The sequence below is a fragment of the Carlito syrichta genome, unplaced genomic scaffold (assembly GCF_000164805.1).
Source record: "Carlito syrichta isolate Samal-C Ts95f unplaced genomic scaffold, Tarsius_syrichta-2.0.1 Scaffold302546, whole genome shotgun sequence".
Lineage (NCBI taxonomy): Eukaryota > Metazoa > Chordata > Mammalia > Primates > Tarsiidae > Carlito > Carlito syrichta.
In genome coordinates this window covers 106675-121141 of record NW_007246642.1, presented here as the reverse complement: position 1 = coordinate 121141, position 14467 = coordinate 106675, and positions in this window count along the sequence as shown.

The following is a 14467-nucleotide window of genomic DNA, read 5'->3' as shown; positions in this document are numbered from 1 at the left end:
GAGATGAGGTCTCACTGCCCAGGTGGGTCTCAAACCCGTGGGCTCAGGCAATCCACTCACCTCAGCCTCCCAAAGGCGCGGGATTACAGGCTGAGCCACCGAGCTCGGCTGTCCCATATAGTTTATAAAATTTAAATCAAGATGAAGTTCCAGTTAGATCAAGATAGATGCAAATCAAAATCAAGTAATTCTGAAGATATTTAGTATAGGAATTCAGATGTATTTTAAGTGTAAAATATACACCAAATTGTCTTTTTCTTTCTTTTTTTTTTTGAGTTGAAGTCTCACTCCATCACCCAGGCTGGAGTGAAGTGGCAGGCTCATGGCCACCCATTTCAACTTGCTGGGCTCAGGTGATCCTTCCCCCTCAGGCTTCCAAGTAACAGTAACTACAGGTGCACACTACCACACCTGACTAATTTTTCAATTTATTGTAAAGATGAGGTTTCGCCAAGTTGCCCAGGCTGTTCTCGAACCCGTGGGCTCAGGCAATCCCCTCACCTCGGCCTCTCAAAGTGCTGGAATAACAGGCTTGAGTCACCATGCCTGGCCAGTACACACTAAATTTTGATGACTGTCTAAAAAAAGAAATTCAAGATATCTCACTAACACTTTTAAATATTGCGTACATGTTAAAATGATAATATTCTAGATATATTTAGTGAAGTGTAATATATTGTTGAAATTTAGTTTATTCTATTTTACTTTTTCTTAATGTGGTTACTAGAAAATGTGTGTGGTCTCAGTGTGTTTCTATTGTATAACAGTTGTCTAGATGCATCTAATTTTTATCTACTATTTCCGGTCTGGCGGCCATTATAGTCTGAAACACTATCATATTTTCCTAACTACTTTCCAGTATTTTTATCTCCCATCCAACTTCCACCTATTAACCAGAGTCATATTTCGAATGCAAATCTTCCTCTGCTTAAAGTCCTTCAGTGACTGTTTCTGCATATTAAATTCTAATGGTTTTAAGTAATTAAGCAATCTAAATGACTCAGCTCAGCTCAACCAATTCTCTTCAAATATTGTGTCCCAATCACACTTTTGCAGTCTCTGTTGCTGATGGACTTAGCCAACATAGCTTTCTCCAGGGGAAATAATTTGTATCTTCTTCCCTTTTGTCTAAAGCTTACTCACACTGCAGAATTAGCTCAGACAGCATCTTCTCTGATAACTCTTTCTAGAGACCCAATGTTTGTTTAGATCCCCTCCTGCATCCTTTCAAATAGCTCAAAGGCATATGAGTCACTTGAGCGTCTTTTTGCAATCTATTACAACTGTCTCTTTATGTGTTTCCTTTAGAGACCATGAGATTCTGAACACAGAAAATGTAAGAGATAGAAAACACAAGGGAAGTCGCTGTATGTGGTTTTACGTTCTCTTAAGTAAGACTATTATCTCTGTCATTCATGCTATTTCATTGTAATGTTCTCCACTACAAAGTGTCTTTTGCTTAAACCTATCACTTGGATGAAACTTAGGATGAAAACTGGCCTTCAAATTCTCTCCTAAGAGATCTGTAACGTTTCATGAAAACTCCTTGGACTTGCAGATTATTTTGGAAACAAAACACGTGCACTGTTCTTGCTGAAATAAACAAAGAAACAAATGAATAAATATGGATCAGCTGCAACTGACAGATTTCTTGACATCAAAGCCAACAATTTCTTATGTTCTGTGAATTCACTTGAATGTGATGGAGGTCAGCAGAGGTCACATTCTGTTGAGCGGGTAGGTGCCTCCTCTTTGGGAATCTCACTTCTCTGACTTTTTCCCTTGAAATCCTCTTGAAATCCAGAAGAAAGCAACAGACCCGTTTCACTGTCTTTCTCCTCCCTACATTCCTCTCTACCCCCGAGCCATATAGGTTATCCAATAACCCAAGATGGTAATCCCCAAATCCTCAAACCTCAACTGGCAGTATGGCTGTGCCATCACCACGATTTTGTTATCCTTTTTTTTTTTTGATCCATTCTTTTCTTGTATGGAATTAACAGCGGAGCATTGATATGTTCTCCCCTGCCTGGGTCTTTAATCGGTAAATGATTTACCTTATGTGGTCAACTTACCATAGCTTTCTCTCAAATGCCGATGCTATAACAACAGAGTTAAAGCCTAATGAGATGTTTTTAAATCTATGGTTATATTTTCGATTCAATAAATGTGCACACGGGGACATGTGCACGTTTGTTATTAGGTGTATTGTGTAATGGTGAGTTACAGGCCTCTATTGAGCCCACCACCTGCTTTCCCAGCATGGCAAGCATGGTACCCAATGGGTGGTTTTTCATTCCTTCTTCTCCTCCCTCCCTTCTTTAGAAGTCTCCAATGTTTGCTGTACTTATCTCTGTGCCCATGCTTGTCTGGTATTTAGCTCCCATTTACAATGAGAATATCCTGCATTCAGTTTTCTGTTTCTGTGACAATGTGCTTGGAATGATAGCCTCCAGCTACACCCATGTTGGTGTAAATGACATGCTTCTCTTCTTTCTCGTGGCTGCTTTTTGCTTGATATTTCTTATTGGTATGGAGAGAAAATGTTAAATATCAACTGAAATAAGAAAATATTGTCATGAAAGTGTTCATAAATATTAATAGTGGAATGAATTTTCATATAGTATTTTGAACTAAAAGAAGTGAGTAATTTTCCATTTCAGCTATTTTCTCTAAAGTAGCTCAGAAATTATCTGAACTTAAATTTCATTAATTTGAGATTCAACTTAATTATTTTTCTAACTGAAATAAGCACAAAGCTTCAATTATGGATGCGTCATAACACCTGTGGTGCCAAAAAATATAATGTTTTTAATGTGTGGTGAATAAAATATCCATGGCATCTCAGATAATCCAATAAGTACTACCAGATTGCAACATTGACATAATACCAAGATTTAAAATAGAGTTGGGACAAACTTGTTTGGAAGTCATTGAATACCTTTAACTTAAAGGTAAGGAAAATAAGGAGGAACACATAAAATCTCAACTGTTAAAATTACTATTTGCTTTTTCATAATTCTCTTCACTGGACATCCCACCATTATATTCCATGTTGTATGTATACCACATTTTTAAAATGTATTACTCTATTGTTGGGCTTCTGGATTCCTTCCATGTTTTTACTCTTGTGAATAGTGCTACAGTAAACATACGCGTGTATGTATCTTTTCAGTGGAACAATTTATGCTTCTTTGGGTACATACCCAGTAGTGACATTGCTGACCAAATGGTAAATCTATTTGAAGGTCTTTGAGAAATCTCCTTACTGCTTTTGTAAGCAGGAGTTGAACTAGCTTCCATTCTTACAAACAGTGCATGCAGCCTTGTTAGTATCTGTAGTGGTAACTGTTATTTGTCCTAATATTAGCCATGCTGACTGGTGTGCAATGGTATCTCATTGTAGTTTTGATCATCAGTCAAGAAGGGCCTTGGAGACCATTCGTTTGTCAGATTGACAAAGTCTCTCAACTTTGAGCTGAGACCTGAAGAAGCGTTTAGGCATTTGGGAGAGAGTTTACCAGCTGTGTGTGCCAAAATTGCAAACACTAACACCTCATTCTCAATTTCAAACTGCATATAAACATTGAAATTACATTTCCAACAGTGCTATATTGTCGATAGTAACGTTTTTCTTTCTTTTTTGGATCCTGAGTTTATTTCCTCTCCTATTTATACTTCAGATAGGTAGAAAGAAGGGTACCGTGCGTATACTAAAATCAGGAATATAGTGAATAAAAAATTAATCTGTGAGCAAATCGGGTTGTTGACTGTTAGCCAAGTATTTGATTTAAGAATGATCATAGGAGCAAACAAAAATTAGGGTTTTTGTTTTTGCTTTTCCTTCTGTGAAGTATATGCTTGTATGCTGGAATTTACAGAATTCTTTCAGCCGGAATCTTTAATGTGGCTGATATTATTAGTCTCATCTTGATAAGTCTTGCTTTGCTCTGCTGAGGTAAATCAAGGGCAATTCACACATGACAAAGCATCAGAATACTGCATAATGTGTACTTTGCTTTTAAAACAAAACTTACAGTTGAGGATATGGATTTTGAATTTCCATCTATCACAGCAGTTAACGATTTGCCGGGCATTACTAGCACTGCCAGCTACTAGGGGTGACAGAGTAATTCTTAATCTCTTTCACAGTCTCAACTGTTCTTTCTTCTGCCTCGGTAAAATAAAGATAATCCCTACTTCTCAGGATTTTGATACAGATGAAACAAAATAGCATATATAAAATTCCTAAAAGACTGGATACTTAATGTTTCTTTCTTTCCCCTAATATTTAGGGGCAATACTTGTGTTAAATAATTTTTAATCAAAATTACATTTGCTTTGTATGCTGAAGGCTTATCCTTTCAATTAAGGGGTAGGTATTTCTGTCTCAAAGTTGATACTTGACCCTTACAACTTGGGGGTAACTACTTTAATCATAATTGGTATGCTAATCAGCTTGACTGAATCTTTCTACAATGTATATATAGATCAAAACATCACATTGTAACCCATAAATATACACAATTTTTGTATGCCAACTAAAAATAAATTTTTAAAAACATAAATATTAAAACTGTCATAAAAAATTCTCAACCTATGTTATTTCACTTATGGGTATTAAACACAGAACGAGATTGCTTTTTGCTTGATATTTCTCATTGATATTGAGAGAAAATGCTAAATATTAACTGAAATAAGAAAATACTGCAAGGAAAGTGTTCATAAATATTAATAGTAGAATGAATTTTCATGTAGTATTTTTAACCAAAAGAAGTGAACAATTTTTCATTTCAGCTATTTTCTCTAAAATAGCCCAGAAATTATCTAAACTTAAATTTCATTCATTTAAGATTCATTAAATATTTTTTTGACTCAAATAAACATAAAGCTCCAATTATGGATGCATCATAATACCCGTGGTGCCAAAAACAAAAATTTTTTTTTAACGTGTGATGAATAAAATATCCATGACATCTCGGATAATCCAATAAGTGCTACCAGATTGCAACATTGACATAATACCAAGATTTAAAAGTAGAGTTGGGACAGACTTGTTTAAAGTCATTGAATACCTTTAACCAAAGTTAAGGAAAATAAGGAGGAACACATAAAATCTCAATGGATAAAACTGCTATTTGCTTTTTTATAATTGCTCCTCACTGGACATCCTACCATAATATTAACTGGGATCCAAAGAGCCCCCAAATTATTTTGCATATGTTGAAAAATGAATTTTTTATCCAAAAATTTCTCAAAAAGTTGGCAATCATTTTAACATTATTTTTGCACACGGTATGGTAGAATTGACATCTTTTTTCACTATTTTTTTTGAGAAAAATAGAATTCTTTTCTTTTATAGAAATAATGTGTTTAAACAATTTGCATCTTGGCTAAAATCAGCCTAACTCTCTCCTTACAGCATCCATAATAATTTCTTATGAAGTACTGGACTGACTGGATTAAAAAAAATGTGGTACATATACACAATGAAATAGTATGCAGTCAAAAAGAAGGACAAATATATGGACTCTGCAGCCACTTGGATGGATTTGGAGTTTATCACACTCAGTGATGTATCACAGAAACAAAGAACAGAGTTCCATATGTTCTCACTCATAAGCTGAACTTGAACAATTATAATGCTATAAGAAAGTGAATGGCAGGAGTGGGTGGGATTGGCAGTTGAGGGAAACTGTCAGGGGAGGGAGGGGCACACCTCATCAACAAGGGCAGCTGCATGATCAATGTTCATATGTCTAACCCTGAATTGTACTCCACAACTTTTTATTAAAATTTTTTTAAAAATTAAAAAAAATTACATATAAAACAGTTATTTCATCGAAGAGATGAGGTTTGTGGAAACGTTTTAGAGCATTTTGAACATTATTTGGTATGATACTGCTTTCCTTTTGCAGAAATTCGAATTCATTTTCAGCAAGAAATGCATTTCTCTCTCAAACACACTTTATTCGCAGGCTGTAGTTTCACATACACCTAGTCTTGGCCTCCACAACCGCCTGTCTCAACATCCTAATAAAATAGTCCTATTTAAAACGTAAAGTGTATAGCAATGATTTGGAACATGAGTCCTTTTCATGTACACAATAGCTGCTAAGTTACCTGATTAGTTCACCAACGTCTGTCTAACCAACATTCCACAGTGAGAATATAAACTCTTGGGGCTATCCCTTCTTCCTCAAAAGCAGAATCACAGAATGAAGGAATGTATGGGGAAGGGAATTGTCGGGATCTCAAGTGGCACAGGTGATGAGACAGAAGGCACCAGACACAGGAGCGATGGCTAAAAGTCACCCAATATTTACTCTCCTGAGACCACTTATTATAGAGCTAAGTATTTACATACATTAAAATAAATATTTGTTCATTATCGAATTCCTCTAAAGTAGATACTGCTATGATCTTGGCTATTTTCCAGAAAAGAAAATAGAGTAGTCTAATAATTTACCCAAAATTATGTCTCTGTAAAGTAGTGCGACTAGAATTCAACCCGCGAGAGTCTGGTACTAAATCTGTGTGAACTGTGACATGTCTGATAATGCCTGTTCGCATTTTAGCAAGCACTATGGTCACATAGTCTCCTCTCTCTTGCCTTTATGGTCACAGACAGCATGCTGGTTGGGGACATCTCTGAAATTTCTCAAGAGGTCAGCCACTCCCGATGCTTTACCCTTTGAATTTCTTTCTTTTCTTTTTTTGAGTTGGAGTCTCACTTGGTTGCCCACCCAGTGGAGTGCAGTGGCACATTCACCACCAACCCAGCGTTGATCTGCTGGGCTCCAGTCATCCTTACGCCTCAGCCTTCCAAGTAGCTGAACTACAGGTCTGCGCTGCCATGCCCGGCTAATTTTTTTGATGTATTGTAGAGACGAGGTCTTGCCAAGTTGCCTGGACTGATCTCGAACTCGTGGGCTCAGGCAATCCACTCTTCTCGGTCTCCCAAAGTGCTGGGATGACAGGTGGAGACACCAGGCCTGGCCCACTCTCTGAATTTCTAACACGATAACTTGAAGTTTTCATCTTCTTCCAATGCGATTTTGATTTTGAATAATACATGAGGAAGTATGATGCAAAAATCAAATATTTTCATACCTCTTGTCTCATGTCTCATGTAATGATAAAATCCTCACGGTGAGTGACACTTCAGGGACTTTGACTCCTCTAAGTATGAACAGATGGCCCCCAAAAGAAGTAAGGGTATTTTTAAAGGGCTTTGTATCAACCACCGCCAATTGGACAGCTGTCATGTTTTTCCTGGTCTCTTGACCATATTCTGTTGTTTCTGTTTTCTTTCTTCCCTTCTGCCTTTCCTCTTGCCATTACATTAAATGTTCCCCCTGCTTTCCTGCTAAACTCTGGCATATTGTCCATTAAAATATATTCTTTGATGCATTTCGAGTTATTTTTTGGGTGTGGTGACAGGTAGGCATCCTGTTTCAATCTTCTGCATACGGTCAGCCAGTTTTCCCAGCACCATTTTACTGAATATTTTCTCCTCTCCCCAGTGGTTGTTGTTGGAGTCTTTGTCAAAGATGAGTTGGCTGAGGAATTGAGGCTTTGTTTCCAGGATCTCTATCCTGTTCCATTGGCCTATTTGTCTGCACTTGTACCAATACCAGGCCGTTTTGACTACTGTAGCCTTATAGTAAAGTTTGAAGTCGAAGTGTGATACCTCCTGCTTTGTTTCTTTTGCTAAGGATTGTTTTGACTGTTCGTGGTTATTTATGTTTCCATATGAGTTTCTGTATTGTCATTTCCAGGTCTGAGAAGAATGATGTTGGTAACTTAATGGGTATTGTATTGAATCTGTAGATTGCCTTCGGTAAGATGGACAAGAGTACCTGCATAATCAACTGTATACCTGACCCTGAATTGTATCCTACATCTTTATAATTAAAAAACAAACAAACAAACAAAACATAAAAATTAACAACTAAGAATACATTTAGATTTAAAAAATAAATTAAATAAATGTTTTTAAGGACTAAAAAAATTCTTGTTTCATTTATTTGTGTTAATTTAATTCAAAAAAATGATTGTGGAGTGAGAGCTTCACTGGAAGACATATCTTAGGTTAATAAAAAAGAAATTGGAGGGGACAATCAGAATGGAGGAAGAACAAACTTTGATAAGTCTGGTGTCTGTGACTAATTTTCCAATTGACTCAACTTCCTGGAGTTTAAGCCAAAAAGAGAAAAAGAGTGAGTGATATTGTCATGAAAGACTAAGAGATTCAAGATGAAGAGACATTTTTTCCAAGTAATAATATTCTCAATTGCATGACTTCCCATGGAGCACACTGATTAATATAAAGGGTAATCTCATCCTCAATTAAAATGAGTCAGTGAAGAAGCAAGTTTCAAAGAGCAAAGTTATTGAAAATTAGACTTGCTATGGTATATAGAAATAAATAGCTGTTAGACACTAAAAACAAGCTCTGTTGTGTTTAGCTCATGCATGTATAATAATGCAACTTAAAAATATTAGCATGGAAAAAGCAAAATTGAGTGACAGAAAATATGCTGTAACATGTTCATTACAGGCAAGATTTCAAGTTTTTCATATATCTCATCTATTATTTCTTCTGTTAGTATTTATATAGCTAAACTCTCATAAAGGACTATTTCTGATTAATAAGAAAACCATAATGTCATTAATACATGATAGATTTATTCTCTGATTGATCATGGCAGAAGAAAAATGTTTTTTTGTTTGTTTGTTTGTTTGTTTTAGTTGGAGTCTCACTCTGTCGTCCAGACTGGAGTGCAGTGGCCGCTCCCAGCCACCGCAGCCTCTACCTGCTGGGCTCCGGCGATCCTTCTGCCTAAGCCTTCCAAGTAGCCGGAATTACAGGCATGCACTACCATACCCGGCTGATTCTTTGATTTATTGTAGAGATGAGGTCTCGCTGTCCAGGTGGGTCTCGAACCCACGGGCTCAGGCAATCCACTCACCTCAGCCTCCCAAAGGTGCAGGATTACAGGCTGAGTTACTGAGCCCGGGAAAAATGTTTTTAATTGTAGAGAAACCATACTATTTTGAGTGTAGCTCAGATTTTTTTCTATTAATTTTCTATCCCTTTGACGAGTTTATGATTCATTTTGATTCCTTTATAAACCACAATGCACACAGAAGAGATTAAATACAAGACTGTATTTTACTTGTCTTTATAACATAGTTTTAAGTTTTGCTATGAGGTATATTTTCTCTTCTCATTGCTTCCTCAGAATTAATAATTTTTAAAAGTATCTACAAATGATAAAAGGTCTGAATGTATTTTCCTGAGATTATCAGTAAGATTCTTTCCACATTGACCATAACTATCTCATTTGATCTCACTGGTTGCAATTGAATGCACTTTAAATTGCTAAAGAGTTCCCCATAATATAGTAATATACTATATTATGGTAAAATAAACAAGACAAACACAGCACCAGTCACTTCACTGCGTTTTTCTTTGTTTTTTCTTGTGTGTTTGTTTGTTTTTTGAGTTGGAATCGCCCTCCATTGCCCAGGCTGGAGTGCAGTGGCACTCTCATGGCCACCCCAGTTGTGACCAACTGGGCTCCTGCGATCCTTCCGCTTCAGCCTTCCAAGTAGCCAGAACTATAGGCACGTCCTACCATGCCCAGCTAATTTTTGATCTATTGCAGAGGCGAGGTCTGGCCAAGTTGCCGGGGCTGGTTTCGAACCTGCAGGCTCAGGCAATCCACTCTCCTCGGTCTCCCAAAGTGCTGGGATGACAAACTGAGCCACCGAGCCCAGCCTTCACTATGTTTTTCAAGGGAAAGCTCATTTAAAAGACTTGGATGAATAGCACATGTCACCAATCATGTGCTCATATTTAATGACTAGCTCCAAATGAAAGCCCCTATCATGAAATACAGGTATTTTCCTTATAACAAATCCCTAATATTATTATGCTGCCTTACATTAGCCTTATTTTACTGCTTTGAATATCTTTCTCTAGTTGACTTATTTCACTACCTTGAGCCCAGAGCAGTTTCCTATTTATAAAGCACTTAATTAGTTGAACAAAAATGGCTCTTTAGATTCAGGGATTTATTAACTTAGGAAGATGACCAAATAAACTAGACTTTAGACATATTGGCAAAGTAATTGACAATATCAGTTGAAACTCATTATGTGTATACTTTAATTAAAACAAGCTGTACTGTTAAATTTAAACTCCTTTAAATAAGTGCAAATAAATATAATGGCACATTCCATATTGTAAAGGACACATACACACACACAAACACACACACACTGAAACCTGGTTATGAAATGCAGCCTGTGTTCTTGACCACCTCCTAAAGCACTGATAACCACCTCACACATAATAGCCTCTTAGTGTTTGTGTATTAGGAAAGCCTGAGGCCCCTCAGTGACATGTGCTTTGAATATTCAATTATTCAGGCCACCCCAGTAAAGCTAAAGCAAAATCATCTTATTCATTCGCCTCCACATGTTATATGAGTCCACATGGTCTGAGAGTCCTGAGAACCACCACGGATTGCCACCCCTGAGATATGTCACCAACACAATTGCATTTCATATTTGTGGTATTCACCCTAAACATACTTACTTCTACACTACAAATATATCACCTCAGAATTATTAGTTGTTTGCTTGTGTGTGTGTGTGTGTGTGTGTGTGTGTGTGTGTGTTTACAATACCAAGATAAAACTAGACTCCCAGAATAAAATCAGAGATCCTAACAGATAACAGACAAGATCTTTCGTATTCTCTGCAAACACATTTCAGAGCTTCCAACACCCAAAGAGTTAATTTTCATAAGACCTGGAGACTTCGACAGCCATGATTTAGGAGAAGCTGAGAGCTTTCTAAACAGGAATTTTCTCCCAGGGCTAAGAAACTCCATTGTCCAGCTGGGGGTGGGAAGGAGACAAGAAGTAGACGTCTATCAGGGAATGTCCAGTCACAAGTTAGAAGGGAGAAAAATTAACCCAGGATGATTCTGATATCAGGGCCAAGTCTTCAGAGGAAATATCATTAAGGGACGGGACTTCCAAAGTCAGCAGTGAAGTTTCTACAAGGGCTGACAGGTCAGATGGACAGACTAGGGTTCTGAAGGTGGAGATCTTTAACCCTGTCCTTCCTGTTCTCAAAGTGGCCTGACCACAAGGACCCTGGTCAACAAAGCAGGGCTAAACCCCTGGGAAACTGACAGTTTGTGAGTGAAGAACGCTGTTTTAAAACACTCCGTTCGTTGAATATCCCAATGGGAGATGGCTGATGTGTTACTTCCTCAATAGAAGGGAGCAAGTTGTCTTTAGTATCAGGGTGCTCTCTACTTTAAAGAGATTATCAGCTCAAGGGTGTCCCTTGGGGCAGGAACCAGTTTCCCCAAATACGAAGTAAAAGAGTTTCAACTGCATTTCAGATTAAGACGTTAACAGATTGCAATGTTTCAGGAACACGGAGGATTATAAATTTCAGAAACATAAAAGATGCTCTCTCACTGTAATTTGTACTCATGAAATATTTGGACTCCAAGATTATCCTACAAATCATGTGCCGGGCCCACCTCCCCTTATTTCTGGGGTACTTAGGACACATTTCATGGGCACATCATAAAGTCCTGTCTGCTGTATCAGTGAACCCACCCCTACCAAGTCCTCTGTAGATACATATTCGACTGATGTTGCGACCAGTGTGATCAAGCACTTCTGCCTGCTCTGACCGGCAGCCCTGCTGAAACCTAGAGAGGAGAGCAGGCAGGGACTGTGTGAGGATGCAGCGTGTCTGTTTCCTGAACCTCCCTCATGCCACACTACCACCCTCTGCCACCACTGAACCTGGAACAAAGACTTTGCTGCACGATCTTGCTCTGGTACCAAGCAAAAGGTGGTCTTATGAATACTAGACCTCTTAAAAGTTTTATGTGACTACATGCCTTCATTTTAAAAAAATTGTCTACAGATGAGAAACACGTAATCTGAGTAACGTGCCAACAGCCTAGAAGTGACAGAGCTATGATTTAAAGCTAGCAAGCTAACTAAAGTGCCTTGATGGATGAACCACTATACTGTTTCATTCCAGACAATTGGATATGAAACCAAGATTCTTTGTCCAATGTCTCTTCTTTTATAATTATTTCAGCTGATCAGAAAAATAGTTTCTTGGAAAGTCAGGCCCACCTAAGAGCATGTTGCATGGGAGTGACCCTTTATCTGACCCCATGGAAATGCAAGGCCCCAGGCAGGCCTTAACTTCAGCCCATCTCACAGACTGAAAATGTTGGCAGATTTTACTTTGGCTCTATTTTGGACCTCTTCCTGCTGTGGTTGTTTCTGCAGGAGGGTCACACTTTCTGCTGATTTGAGATCAGATTTGGTCATGTGACTGGCTTGACCAGTGAATTCTAAGACAAATGAACGAATGCCAGTTTGGAGTGTGTTTTAAAGAGTTAGCTTTCTCTCTCTCTCTCTCTCTCTCTCTCTCTCTCTCTCTCTGTTTCAAGAATGTCATGTCCAGAGAGGAGTCGTTCACTTAGACTGGGTCCCAGAGTGAACATGACATGAAACAGAGCTAACTGACTCAAAAAGCCACGGGTGAGAAAAAGACACTTTGTTTTTGTGAGGCACCCAGACTTTGAGGTTGTTTACTGCAAGGCATCATCCAGCCTCAACTGACTGATGGAGGAGGCAACACAGTAAACGCATCAGCTTGGATTCCTGCAAAAGTCAGCTGCTGCTTGATTTTCCATGGGGTCAGATAAAGGGTCACTCCCATGCAACCGGGTCTGAAGCGGTCATCCTTTCTATGAAAATATGGCTTGTTCCTACTCAGACAGACTTAAGAAGAAATAGTAACTGATTAGTTTGTGATTAGGTCATGCAGAGGAAGAAGTCAAAGATGCTTTCCATGTTTGCGTGACTCTGGGATGTTACCGTGACTCTGGGATGTTTCCAATGCTAATTTGCCTTCCCCCCACCCCTTCTTCTTGGTCAAATGCACCACAGCTAGAGCTTTATTGATGCTCATTGACCTTTGACAGCTTCCTGGAAAGTTGAAGAATTTTTGACCACTAAATAAATAAGAACTATCTAAACCCACATCTGAAAATCATCACTTACGTAAGCTTAAGAATGCTAGCCGGGGTCGGTGGCTCAGCTTGTAATCCTGCTCCTTTGGGATGCTGAGGTGAGCAGATTGACTGAGCCCGCGGGTTCGAGACCCACCTGGGCAGCGACACCTCATCTCTACAATAAATCAAAAAATCAGCCGGGCGTGGTAGTGCATGCCTGTAATTCCGGCTACGTGGAAGGCTTAGGCAGAAGGATCGCCGGGGCCCAGCAGGTAGAGGCTGCGGTAGCCGGGAGCGACCACTGCACTCCAGTCTGGGTGACAGAGTGAGACTCCAACTCAAAAAAAAAAGCATGCTAACTACTGTATTACGATAATTGTTCAAGGTCCACTTATGAGTGAAAACATGTGATACTCAGTTTTCTGTTTCTGTGCTCGATCACTCAGGATGATAAACTCTAATTCCATCCAGGTTGCTGCGAAGTTCATGATTTTGTCTTTCTTTATGGCTGCATAATATTCCATCAGGTATATGAACTATATTTTTTTTATCCAGTCCTCTTTCGATGGGCAACAAGATTAGCAGTAGTGGGAGACTGCTGGGGGTGAGGGAGGAGGGATTGGCAGTAGTGGGAATCTGCCAGGGTGGGGACACCCCTCATCAATAAGGGTACTTGCATAATGAACATGTGTGTACCTAATGCTGAATTGTACCCCACATCATTAAAATAAAATGATTAATTAAAATAAATGATAAAACAAAACATATATTGTAGATACTATAATAAAATCAAATGCAACTTGAGAAAAAATAAAATAAAATTTGCATCCAGTAAAGTTGAATACATAGGCCCCTGAGAAACCAGAAACCCACTTCAATTCTACACTCTAGAGAAACTTAGACATATGTGCCCAAAGAAACCAGTAGGAAGATATTCAACACAACATAATTTGAGTGGGAAAAAATAAATCCCCATCAACAGGAGAATGAATAAACATGTATTTATACAATACTACTCTCTATAGATTGAAAATTAATAAACTGATCTTTCCAAAAAAAAAGATCAGGTTCGGTGGCTCAGCCTGTCATCCCAGCACTTTGGGAGACCAAGGCAAGTGGATTGCCTGAGCCCATGGGTTTGAGATCCACCTGGGCAACTTGGCGAGACCTTGTCTCTACAATAAATCAAAAATTAGCTGGGTGTGGTAGTGTATGCCTGTAGTTCCGGCTACTTGAAAGGCTGAGGCGGCAGGATCGCTGGAGCTCAGCAGCTTGAGGCTGCGGTGGCCGGGAGCGTGACACTGCACTCCAGCCTGGACAACAGAGTGAGACTCCAACTCAAAAAAAAGAATGCTAACTATTGTTCAGATTCTCAAGCTTCTCCCCCTGGAC